At 49.9% G+C, this 12382-nt stretch overlaps 1 protein-coding gene across 1 annotated transcript in view; it reads left to right on the plus strand.

The window, feature by feature from the left end:
• Positions 1–12382, plus strand: part of LOC121556447 (mitogen-activated protein kinase kinase kinase 3-like) — a 184291-nt gene that overhangs the window by 11832 nt on the left and 160077 nt on the right. The window lies entirely within an intron of this gene.

Below are 12382 nucleotides of genomic sequence, written 5' to 3' on the forward strand. Positions count from 1 at the left end.
GCACGCATGACTGTAAGTCGCTTTGGATAAAAGCGTCTGCTAAATGGCATATTATTATTATATTATTACCAGAAAGTCTTTAAAAGATATCAGAAATACATCAAAACACAATAATGTTGAAGTAAAGACAGCCAACTAATATCAACACTTAGATTTCTTTTTGGGAGAAATGTTTATGCGTTCTGTAAGTTTAAGAAACATTGCCCTGTTCCCAAAAACCAACATACCTTTAAGATATTTTCTAAATTCTCTCCCTCATGAGGAGGGAGGATAAAGAAAGTTCACAGAAGTAACAAGTGAAGGTAGACCTATCAATTAGTTATAGTGTTTTTACTGATATCAAATTTGTTTATGATTTTTTAAAAGTGATTTAAAACTCAAAATTCCGTTACCAAATCGGTAACGGAATTTCTGAAGAATTGGTATCGGAATTTCTGCAATTTAATTGGCTACAATGGGAAATCATAGTAGTCACAAACCACAGTTGGGTTCACAAGTTTGGACAGTACAGTGCAGTAGAGTACAGTAAAGAAAGGTACAGTAAAGAAAGGTAGAGTAAAGAAAGGTAGAGTTCAGTACAGTAAAGAAGAAAAGTTTAGTGTAGTTCAGTACAGTACACAGTAGAGCACACGAGTTCAGTACTCTATAATGTACTGTACTGCCCTCTACTGGATTATACTGAACTACACTGGACTGCCCTCTACTGGATTATACTGAACTACACTGGACTGCCCTCTACTGTATTATACTGAACTACACTGGACTGCCCTCTACTGGATTATACTGAACTACACTGGACTGCCCTCTACTGTATTATACTGAACTACACTGTACTGCCCTCTACTGTATTATACTGAACTACACTGTACTGCCCTCTACTGTATTATACTGAACTACACTGTACTGCCCTCTACTGTATTATACTGAACTACACTGGACTGCCCTCTACTGTATTATACTGAACTACACTGGACTGCCCTCTACTGTATTATACTGAACTACACTGGACTGCCCTCTACTGTATTATACTGAACTACACTGGACTGCCCTCTACTGTATTATACTGAACTACACTGGACTGCCCTCTACTGGATTATACTGAACTACACTGGACTGCCCTCTACTGGATTATACTGAACTACACTGGACTGCCCTCTACTGGATTATACTGAACTACACTGGACTGCCCTCTACTGTATTATACTGAACTACACTGTACTGCCCTCTACTGTATTATACTGAACTACACTGGACTGCCCTCTACTGTATTATACTGAACTACACTGGACTGCCCTCTACTGTATTATACTGAACTACACTGGACTGCCCTCTACTGTATTATACTGAACTACACTGTACTGCCCTCTACTGTATTATACTGAACTACACTGGACTGCCCTCTACTGTATTATACTGAACTACACTGGACTGCCCTCTACTGTATTATACTGAACTACACTGGACTGCCCTCTACTGTATTATACTGAACTACACTGGACTGCCCTCTACTGTATTATACTGAACTACACTGGACTGCCCTCTACTGTATTATACTGAACTACACTGGACTGCCCTCTACTGTATTATACTGAACTACACTGGACTGGACTGCCATCTACTGTATTATACTGAACTACACTGTACTGCCCTCTACTGTATTATACTGAACTACACTGGACTGGACTGCCCTCTACTGTATTATACTGAACTACACTGGACTGCCCTCTACTGTATTATACTGAACTACACTGGACTGCCCTCTACTGGATTATACTGAACTACACTGGACTGCCCTCTACTGGATTATACTGAACTACACTGGACTGCCCTCTACTGTATTATACTGAACTACACTGTACTGCCCTCTACTGTATTATACTGAACTACACTGGACTGCCCTCTACTGTATTATACTGAACTACACTGGACTGCCCTCTACTGTATTATACTGAACTACACTGGACTGCCCTCTACTGTATTATACTGAACTACACTGGACTGCCCTCTACTGTATTATACTGAACTACACTGGACTGCCCTCTACTGTATTATACTGAACTACACTGGACTGCCCTCTACTGTATTATACTGAACTACACTGTACTGCCCTCTACTGGATTATACTGAACTACACTGGACTGCCCTCTACTGGATTATACTGAACTACACTGGACTGCCCTCTACTGTATTATACTGAACTACACTGGACTGCCCTCTACTGTATTATACTGAACTACACTGGACTGCCCTCTACTGTATTATACTGAACTACACTGGACTGCCCTCTACTGGATTATACTGAACTACACTGGACTGCCCTCTACTGTATTATACTGAACTACACTGGACTGCCCTCTACTGTATTATACTGAACTACACTGTACTGCCCTCTACTGGATTATACTGAACTACACTGGACTGCCCTCTACTGTATTATACTGAACTACACTGGACTGCCCTCTACTGTATTATACTGAACTACACTGTACTGCCCTCTACTGTATTATACTGAACTACACTGGACTGCCCTCTACTGTATTATACTGAACTACACTGTACTGCCCTCTACTGTATTATACTGAACTACACTGTACTGCCCTCTACTTTATTATACTGAACTACACTGTACTGCCCTCTACTGTATTATACTGAACTACACTGGACTGCCCTCTACTGTATTATACTGAACTACACTGGACTGCCCTCTACTGTATTATACTGAACTACACTGGACTGCCCTCTACTGTATTATACTGAACTACACTGGACTGCCCTCTACTGTATTATACTGAACTACACTGGACTGCCCTCTACTGTATTATACTGAACTACACTGGACTGCCCTCTACTGTATTATACTGAACTACACTGGACTGCCCTCTACTGTATTATACTGAACTACACTGGACTGCCCTCTACTGTATTATACTGAACTACACTGTACTGCCCTCTACTGTATTATACTGAACTACACTACACTGTACTGCCCTCTACTGTATTATACTGAACTACACTGGACTGCCCTCTACTGTATTATACTGAACTACACTGGACTGCCCTCTACTGTATTATACTGAACTACACTGGACTGCCCTCTACTGTATTATACTGAACTACACTGGACTGCCCTCTACTGTATTATACTGAACTACACTGGACTGCCCTCTACTGTATTATACTGAACTACACTGGACTGCCCTCTACTGTATTATACTGAACTACACTGTACTGCCCTCTACTGTATTATACTGAACTACACTGGACTGCCCTCTACTGTATTATACTGAACTACACTGGACTGCCCTCTACTGTATTATACTGAACTACACTGGACTGGACTGCCATCTACTGTATTATACTGAACTACACTGGACTGGACTGCCATCTACTGTATTATACTGAACTACACTGTACTGCCCTCTACTGTATTATACTGAACTACACTGGACTGCCCTCTACTGTATTATACTGAACTACACTGGACTGCCCTCTACTGTATTATACTGAACTACACTGGACTGCCCTCTACTGTATTATACTGAACTACACTGGACTGGACTGCCCTCTACTGTATTATACTGAACTACACTGGACTGCCCTCTACTGTATTATACTGAACTACACTGGACTGCCCTCTACTGTATTATACTGAACTACACTGGACTGCCCTCTACTGTATTATACTGAACTACACTGGACTGTACTATACTTTGATGTCCAAACTTATGAAACATAGATGTCTATGATTGGTTCAGATTTGGTCTGGTCCGGACCAACCAAATTTGGTCATGTTTGGAGGCAGAGATCATTAAAATAACAGTGTGTAGAATAACACCCAAATATGTAATGGAGGATATTGTATATTTCTACCTTTTGTGTTCCTATTCTCACCATGAAGAGCACGACATTCATATCATCATGATGTATTTCTGTATAGTACAGATCAGGGACCCATGATGTAAATCCGTTATCGGAATTCCGTTACCGGGTGTAAATCCACTTTCTGTAGTTCAATAACCAAAAGAGATTTTTTCAAAGTCAAGGTGTCTTGTCATTACTGACAGCCCATTCTTTCTGCAGACATCGTTGACTCAATTCATAACAGATATTTTTGGGAGTTTTGGGGAAAACGTGGACACTATAAACAGGGAGATTTAACTGAAACCAAATCTAGCATCTGCACCGTTTTTCCAGTAAATGTGTTTTTAGTCATTTTCAGTGTAAATTGTTAAAATGTGTCATTGTGCAAAGAGTTGGATGGTTTAAAAAAAATTTTAAACAACGTTTTTTTGTTGGCATACATTTTAAGTGAATATTCTGAGTCTCAGCGCAATTCCATTATCGTGGAATTGCCCAGTTAAACATTCTTCTTCCCAATGAAGTTCCTATGTGAGAATTGCAAGAACAATCTGACATACTATAAATATTTTCTTCTTCCACTGGCTGTGGAATCGCCCATCTACAGGGCGAGGAGAAGAGTGGAGGAGAGTTGGGCTGGCGGAGAGGAGGAGAGAAGGAGAGAATAGGAGAGGAGGAGAGAAGGAGAGAATAGGAGAGGAGGAGAGAAGGAGAGAATAGGAGAGGAGGAGAGAAGGAGAGAATAGGAGAGGAGGAGAGAAGGAGAGAATAGGAGAGGAGAGGAGGAGAGAATAGGAGAGGAGAGGAGGAGAGAATAGGGGAGGAGAGGAGGAGAGAATAGGGGAGGAGAGAAGGAGAGAATAGGAGAGGAGGAGAGGAGAGAATAGGGGAGGAGAGGAGGAGAGAAGGAGAGAATAGGAGAGGAGAGGAGGAGAGGAGAGGAGGAGAGAATAGGAGAGGAGAGAATAGGGGAGGAGGAGAGGAGGAGGAGAGAAGAGAGGAGGAGAGAATAGGAGAGGAGGAGAGGAGAGAATAGGGGAGGAGAGGAGGAGGAGAGAATAGGGGAGGAGAAGAGAGGAGGCGATAGGGGAGGAGAGGAGGAGAGGAGTCATCCCTTTAAACAGCACAATAGTAGTATGGTGTTGATGTGATAGAAGGGAAGGGAACATGCCAGGGAGGGTTTGGCTGCAGTTCTAGAAACTCACGGCAACTCAGCCCACTCAGCCCGCTCAGCCCGCTCAGCCCGCTCAGCCCGCTCAGCCCTCTCAGCCCTCTCAGCCCTCTCAGCCCACTCAGCCCTCTCAGCCCACTCAGCCCACTCAGCCCACTCAGCCCACTCAGCCCACTCAGCCCACTCAGCCCGCTCAGCCCACTCAGCCTGCTCAGCCCACTCAGCCTGCCTTCATAAAACAACAAACCAGGGGGTGAGCCGGACGGAGACATTAAACAACAAACCAGGGGGTGAGCCGGACAGAGAAATTAAAACAACGAACCAGGGGGTGAGCCGGATGGAGACGGCGCGCTCCCTTCATAAAACAACGAACCAGGGGGTGAGCCAAATGGAGACATTAAACAACGAACCAGGGGATGAGCCAGACGGAGACATTAAAACAACGATCCAGGGGGTGAGCCGGATGGAGACATTAAACAACGAACCAGGGGATGAGCCAGACGGAGACATTAAAACAACGATCCAGGGGGTGAGCCGGATGGAGACATTAAAACAACAAACCAGGGGGTGAGCCGGACAGAGACATTAAAACAACAAACCAGGGGGTGAGCCGGACGGAGACGGCGCGCTTCCTTCATAAAACAACAAACCAGGGGGTGAGCCGGACGGAGACATTAAACAACGAACCAGGGGGTGAGCCGGACGGAGACGGCGCGCTTCCTTCATAAAACAACAAACCAGGGGGTGAGCCGGACGGAGACATTAAACAACGAACCAGGGGGTGAGCCGGACGGAGACATTAAACAACAAACCAGGGGGTGAGCTGGACGGAGACGGCACGCTCCCTTCATAAAACAGCGAACCAGGGGGTGAGCCGGACGGAGACATTAAACAACAAACCAGGGGGTGAGCCGGACGGAGACATTAAACAACGAACCAGGGGGTGAGCCGGATGGAGACATTAAACAACGAACCAGGGGGTGAGCCGGACGGAGACATTAAACAACGAACCAGGGGGTGAGCCGGATGGAGACATTAAAACAACGATCCAGGGGGTGAGCCGGATGGAGACATTAAACAACAAACCAGGGGGTGAGCCGGATGGAGACGGCGCGCTCCCTTCATAAAACAACGAACCAGGGGGTGAGCCGGACGGAGACATTAAACAACGAACCAGGGGGTGAGCCGGATGGAGACATTAAAACAACGATCCAGGGGGTGAGCCGGATGGAGACATTAAAACAACGAACCAGGGGGTGAGCCGGACGGAGACGGCGCGCTCCCTTCATAAAACAACAAACCAGGGGGTGAGCCGGATGGAGACATTAAACAACGAACCAGGGGGTGAGCCGGATGGAGACATTAAACAACAAACCAGGGGGTGAGCCGGACGGAGACATTAAACAACGAACCAGGGGGTGAGCCGGATGGAGACATTAAAACAACGATCCAGGGGGTGAGCCAGATGGAGACATTAAACAACGAACCAGGGGGTGAGCCAGATGGAGACATTAAACAACGAACCAGGGGGTGAGCCGGATGGAGACATTAAACAACGAACCAGGGGGTGAGCCGGATGGAGACATTAAACAACGAACCAGGGGGTGAGCCGGACAGGGACATTAAACAACGAACCGGGGGTGAGCCGGACGGAGACATTAAACAACGAACCAGGGGGTGAGCCGGACGGAGACATTAAACAACGAACCAGGGGGTGAGCCGGACAGGGACATTAAACAACGATCCAGGGGGTGAGCCGGATGGAGACATTAAAACAACGAACCAGGGGGTGAGCTGGACAGAGACATTAAAACAACGAACCAGGGGGTGAGCCGGATGGAGACATTAAACAACGATCCAGGGGGTGAGCCAGATGGAGACATTAAACAACGAACCAGGGGGTGAGCCGGACGGAGACATTAAACAACGAACCAGGGGGTGAGCCGGACAGGGACATTAAACAACGATCCAGGGGGTGAGCCGGATGGAGACATTAAAACAACGAACCAGGGGGTGAGCTGGACAGAGACATTAAAACAACGAACCAGGGGGTGAGCCGGATGGAGACATTAAACAACGAACCAGGGGGTGAGCCGGACGGAGACGGCGCGCTCCCTTCATAAAACAACAAACCAGGGGGGTGAGCCGGATGGAGACATTAAACAACGAACCAGGGGGTGAGCCGGACGGAGACGGCGCGCTCCCTTCATAAAACAACAAACCAGGGGGTGAGCCGGACGGAGACGGCGCGCTCCCTTCATAAAACAACGAACCAGGGGGTGAGCCGGATGGAGACATTAAACAACAAACCAGGGGGTGAGCCGGACAGAGACATTAAACAACAAACCAGGGGGTGAGCCGGACGGAGACGGCGCGCTCCCTTCATAAAACAACGAACCAGGGGGTGAGCCGGACGGAGACATTAAACAACGAACCAGGGGGTGAGCCGGATGGAGACATTAAAACAACGATCCAGGGGGTGAGCCAGATGGAGACATTAAACAACGAACCAGGGGGTGAGCCAGATGGAGACATTAAACAACAAACCAGGGGGTGAGCCGGATGGAGACGGCGCGCTCCCTTCATAAAACAACGAACCAGGGGGTGAGCCGGACGGAGACATTAAACAACGAACCAGGGGGTGAGCCGGATGGAGACATTAAAACAACGATCCAGGGGGTGAGCCGGATGGAGACATTAAAACAACGAACCAGGGGGTGAGCCGGACGGAGACGGCGCGCTCCCTTCATAAAACAACAAACCAGGGGGTGAGCCGGATGGAGACATTAAACAACGAACCAGGGGGTGAGCCGGATGGAGACATTAAACAACAAACCAGGGGGTGAGCCGGATGGAGACGGCGCGCTCCCTTCATAAAACAACGAACCAGGGGGTGAGCCGGACGGAGACATTAAACAACGAACCAGGGGGTGAGCCGGATGGAGACATTAAAACAACGATCCAGGGGGTGAGCCAGATGGAGACATTAAACAACGACCCAGGGGGTGAGCCAGATGGAGACATTAAACAACGAACCAGGGGGTGAGCCGGATGGAGACATTAAACAACGAACCAGGGGGTGAGCCGGATGGGAGACATTAAACAACGAACCAGGGGGTGAGCCGGACAGGGACATTAAACAACGATCCGGGGGTGAGCCGGACGGAGACATTAAACAACGAACCAGGGGGTGAGCCGGACGGAGACATTAAACAACGAACCAGGGTGAGCCGGACAGGGACATTAAACAACGATCCAGGGGTGAGCCGGATGGAGACATTAAAACAACGAACCAGGGGGGTGAGCTGGACAGAGACATTAAAACAACGAACCAGGGGGTGAGCCGGATGGAGACATTAAACAACGATCCAGGGGGTGAGCCAAATGGAGACATTAAACAACGAACCAGGGGGTGAGCCGGACGGAGACATTAAACAACGAACCAGGGGGTGAGCCGGACAGGGACATTAAACAACGATCCAGGGGGTGAGCCGGATGGAGACATTAAAACAACGAACCAGGGGGTGAGCTGGACAGAGACATTAAAACAACGAACCAGGGGGTGAGCCGGATGGAGACATTAAACAACGAACCAGGGGGTGAGCCGGACGGAGACGGCGCGCTCCCCTTCATAAAACAACAAACCAGGGGGTGAGCCGGATGGAGACATTAAACAACGAACCAGGGGTGAGCCGGGACGGAGACGGCGCGCTCCCTTCATAAAACAACAAACCAGGGGGTGAGCCGGACGGAGACGGCGCGCTCCCTTCATAAAACAACGAACCAGGGGGTGAGCCGGATGGAGACATTAAACAACAAACCAGGGGGTGAGCCGGACAGAGACATTAAACAACAAACCAGGGGGTGAGCCGGACGGAGACGGCGCGCTCCCTTCATAAAACAACGAACCAGGGGGTGAGCCGGACGGAGACATTAAACAACGAACCAGGGGGTGAGCCGGATGGAGACATTAAAACAACGATCCAGGGGGTCAGCCAGATGGAGACATTAAACAACGAACCAGGGGGTGAGCCAGATGGAGACATTAAACAACGAACCAGGGGGTGAGCCGGACAGGGACATTAAACAACGAACCGGGGGTGAGCCGGACGGAGACATTAAACAACGAACCAGGGGGTGAGCCGGACGGAGACATTAAACAACGAACCAGGGGGTGAGCCGGACAGGGACATTAAACAACGATCCAGGGGGTGAGCCGGATGGAGACATTAAAACAACGAACCAGGGGGTGAGCTGGACAGAGACATTAAAACAACGAACCAGGGGGTGAGCCGGATGGAGACATTAAACAACGATCCAGGGGGTGAGCCAGATGGAGACATTAAACAACGAACCAGGGGGTGAGCCGGACGGAGACATTAAACAACGAACCAGGGGGTGAGCCGGACAGGGACATTAAACAACGATCCAGGGGGTGAGCCGGATGGAGACATTAAAACAACGAACCAGGGGGTGAGCTGGACAGAGACATTAAAACAACGAACCAGGGGGTGAGCCGGATGGAGACATTAAACAACGAACCAGGGGGTGAGCCGGACGGAGACGGCGCGCTCCCTTCATAAAACAACAAACCAGGGGGTGAGCCGGATGGAGACATTAAACAACGAACCAGGGGGTGAGCCGGACGGAGACGGCGCGCTCCCTTCATAAAACAACAAACCAGGGGGTGAGCCGGACGGAGACGGCGCGCTCCCTTCATAAAACAACGAACCAGGGGGTGAGCCGGATGGAGACATTAAACAACAAACCAGGGGGTGAGCCGGACAGAGACATTAAACAACAAACCAGGGGGTGAGCCGGACGGAGACGGCGCGCTCCCTTCATAAAACAACGAACCAGGGGGTGAGCCGGATGGAGACATTAAAACAACGATCCAGGGGGTGAGCCAGATGGAGACATTAAACAACGAACCAGGGGGTGAGCCAGATGGAGACATTAAACAACGAACCAGGGGGTGAGCCGGACGGAGACATTAAACAACGAACCAGGGGGTGAGCCGGATGGAGACATTAAACAACGAACCTGGGGGTGAGCTGGACAGAGACATTAAACAACGAACCAGGGGGTGAGCCGGATGGAGACATTAAACAACGATCCAGGGGGTGAGCCAGATGGAGACATTAAACAACGAACCAGGGGGTGAGCCGGATGGAGACATTAAACAACGAACCAGGGGGTGAGCCGGACGGAGACATTAAACAACGAACCAGGGGGTGAGCCGGATGGAGACATTAAAACAACGAACCAGGGGGTGAGCCGGATGGAGACATTAAACAACGAACCAGGGGGTGAGCCGGACAGGGACATTAAACAACGAACCGGGGGTGAGCCGGACGGAGACATTAAACAACGAACCAGGGGGTGAGCCGGACGGAGACATTAAACAACGAACCAGGGGGTGAGCCGGACAGGGACATTAAACAACGATCCAAGGGGTTAGCTGGATGGAGACATTAAAACAACGAACCAGGGGGTGAGCCGGACGGAGACATTAAACAACGAACCAGGGGGTGAGCTGGACAGAGACATTAAAACAACGAACCAGGGGGTGAGCCGGATGGAGACATTAAACAACGATCCAGGGGGTGAGCCAGATGGAGACATTAAACAACGAACCAGGGGGTGAGCCGGACGGAGACATTAAACAACGAACCAGGGGGTGAGCCGGACAGGGACATTAAACAACGATCCAGGGGGTGAGCCGGATGGAGACATTAAAACAACGAACCAGGGGGTGAGCTGGACAGAGACATTAAAACAACGAACCAGGGGGTGAGCCGGATGGAGACATTAAAACAACGAACCAGGGGGTGAGCCGGATGGAGACATTAAACAACGAACCAGGGGGTGAGCCGGACGGAGACGGCGCGCTCCCTTCATAAAACAGCGAACCAGGGGGTGAGCCGGACGGAGACGGCGCGCTCCCTTCATAAAACAACAAACCAGGGGGTGAGCCGGATGGAGACATTAAAACAACGAACCAGGGGGTGAGCCGGATGGAGACATTAAACAACGAACCAGGGGGTGAGCCGGACGGAGACGGCGCGCTCCCTTCATAAAACAGCGAACCAGGGGGTGAGCCGGACGGAGACATTAAACAACGAACCAGGGGGTGAGCCGGACGGAGACATTAAACAACGAACCAGGGGGTGAGCCGGACGGAGACATTAAACAACGAACCAGGGGGTGAGCCGGACGGAGACGGCGCGCTCCCTTCATAAAACAACAAACCAGGGGGTGAGCCGGACGGAGACGGCGCGCTCCCTTCATAAAACAGCGAACCAGGGGGTGAGCCGGACGGAGACATTAAACAACAAACCAGGGGGTGAGCCGGACGGAGACGGCGCGCTCCCTTCATAAAACAACAAACCAGGGGGTGAGCCGGACGGAGACGGCGCGCTCCCTTCATAAAACAACAAACCAGGGGGTGAGCCGGATGGAGACATTAAACAACAAACCAGGGGGTGAGCCGGATGGAGACATTAAACAACAAACCAGGGGGTGAGCCGGATGGAGACATTAAACAACAAACCAGGGGGTGAGCCGGACGGAGACATTAAACAACGAACCAGGGGGTGAGCCGGATGGAGACATTAAACAACAAACCAGGGGGTGAGCCGGATGGAGACATTAAACAACAAACCAGGGGGTGAGCCGGACGGAGACATTAAACAACGAACCAGGGGGTGAGCCGGACGGAGACATTAAACAACGAACCAGGGGGTGAGCCGGACGGAGACATTAAAACAACGAACCAGGGGGTGAGCCGGATGGAGACATTAAAACAACAAACCAGGGGTGATTGTCGTCAGGTAGACCTTAACAGGGTGATTCTGGCCAGGTAGACCTTAACAGGGTGATTGTCGTCAGGTAGACCTTAACAGGGTGATTGTGGCCAGGTAGACCTTAACGGGGTGATTGTGGCCAGGTAGACCCTAACGGGGTGATTGTGGCCAGGTAGACCTTAACGGGGTGATTGTGGCCAGGTAGACCTTAACAGGGTGATTGTGGCCAGGTAGACCTTAACGGGGTGATTGTGGCCAGGTAGACCTTAACGGGGTGATTGTGGCCAGGTAGACCCTAACGGGGTGATTGTGGCCAGGTAGACCTTAACGGTGGAAAAGGCTTTACCCTTGTCGAGCTATTGCTGTAGGAAGGAGAGAACGGCATGGATGGAACGTTGAAAGAGGACCAACTCGCGTCTCTCACACCACCTCTCGAATACACTTCAGGTTGTAAGGACCTCTTGTAGAAGAGGCTCTGGAGCCAACAGAGTCTAAGTTGGCTCCAGAGCCTCATCGGCTCGGGATGAGGGTGGAATATTTCGCCCAG

Source organism: Coregonus clupeaformis, chromosome 7, assembly GCF_020615455.1.
Source record: "Coregonus clupeaformis isolate EN_2021a chromosome 7, ASM2061545v1, whole genome shotgun sequence".
NCBI lineage: Eukaryota > Metazoa > Chordata > Actinopteri > Salmoniformes > Salmonidae > Coregonus > Coregonus clupeaformis.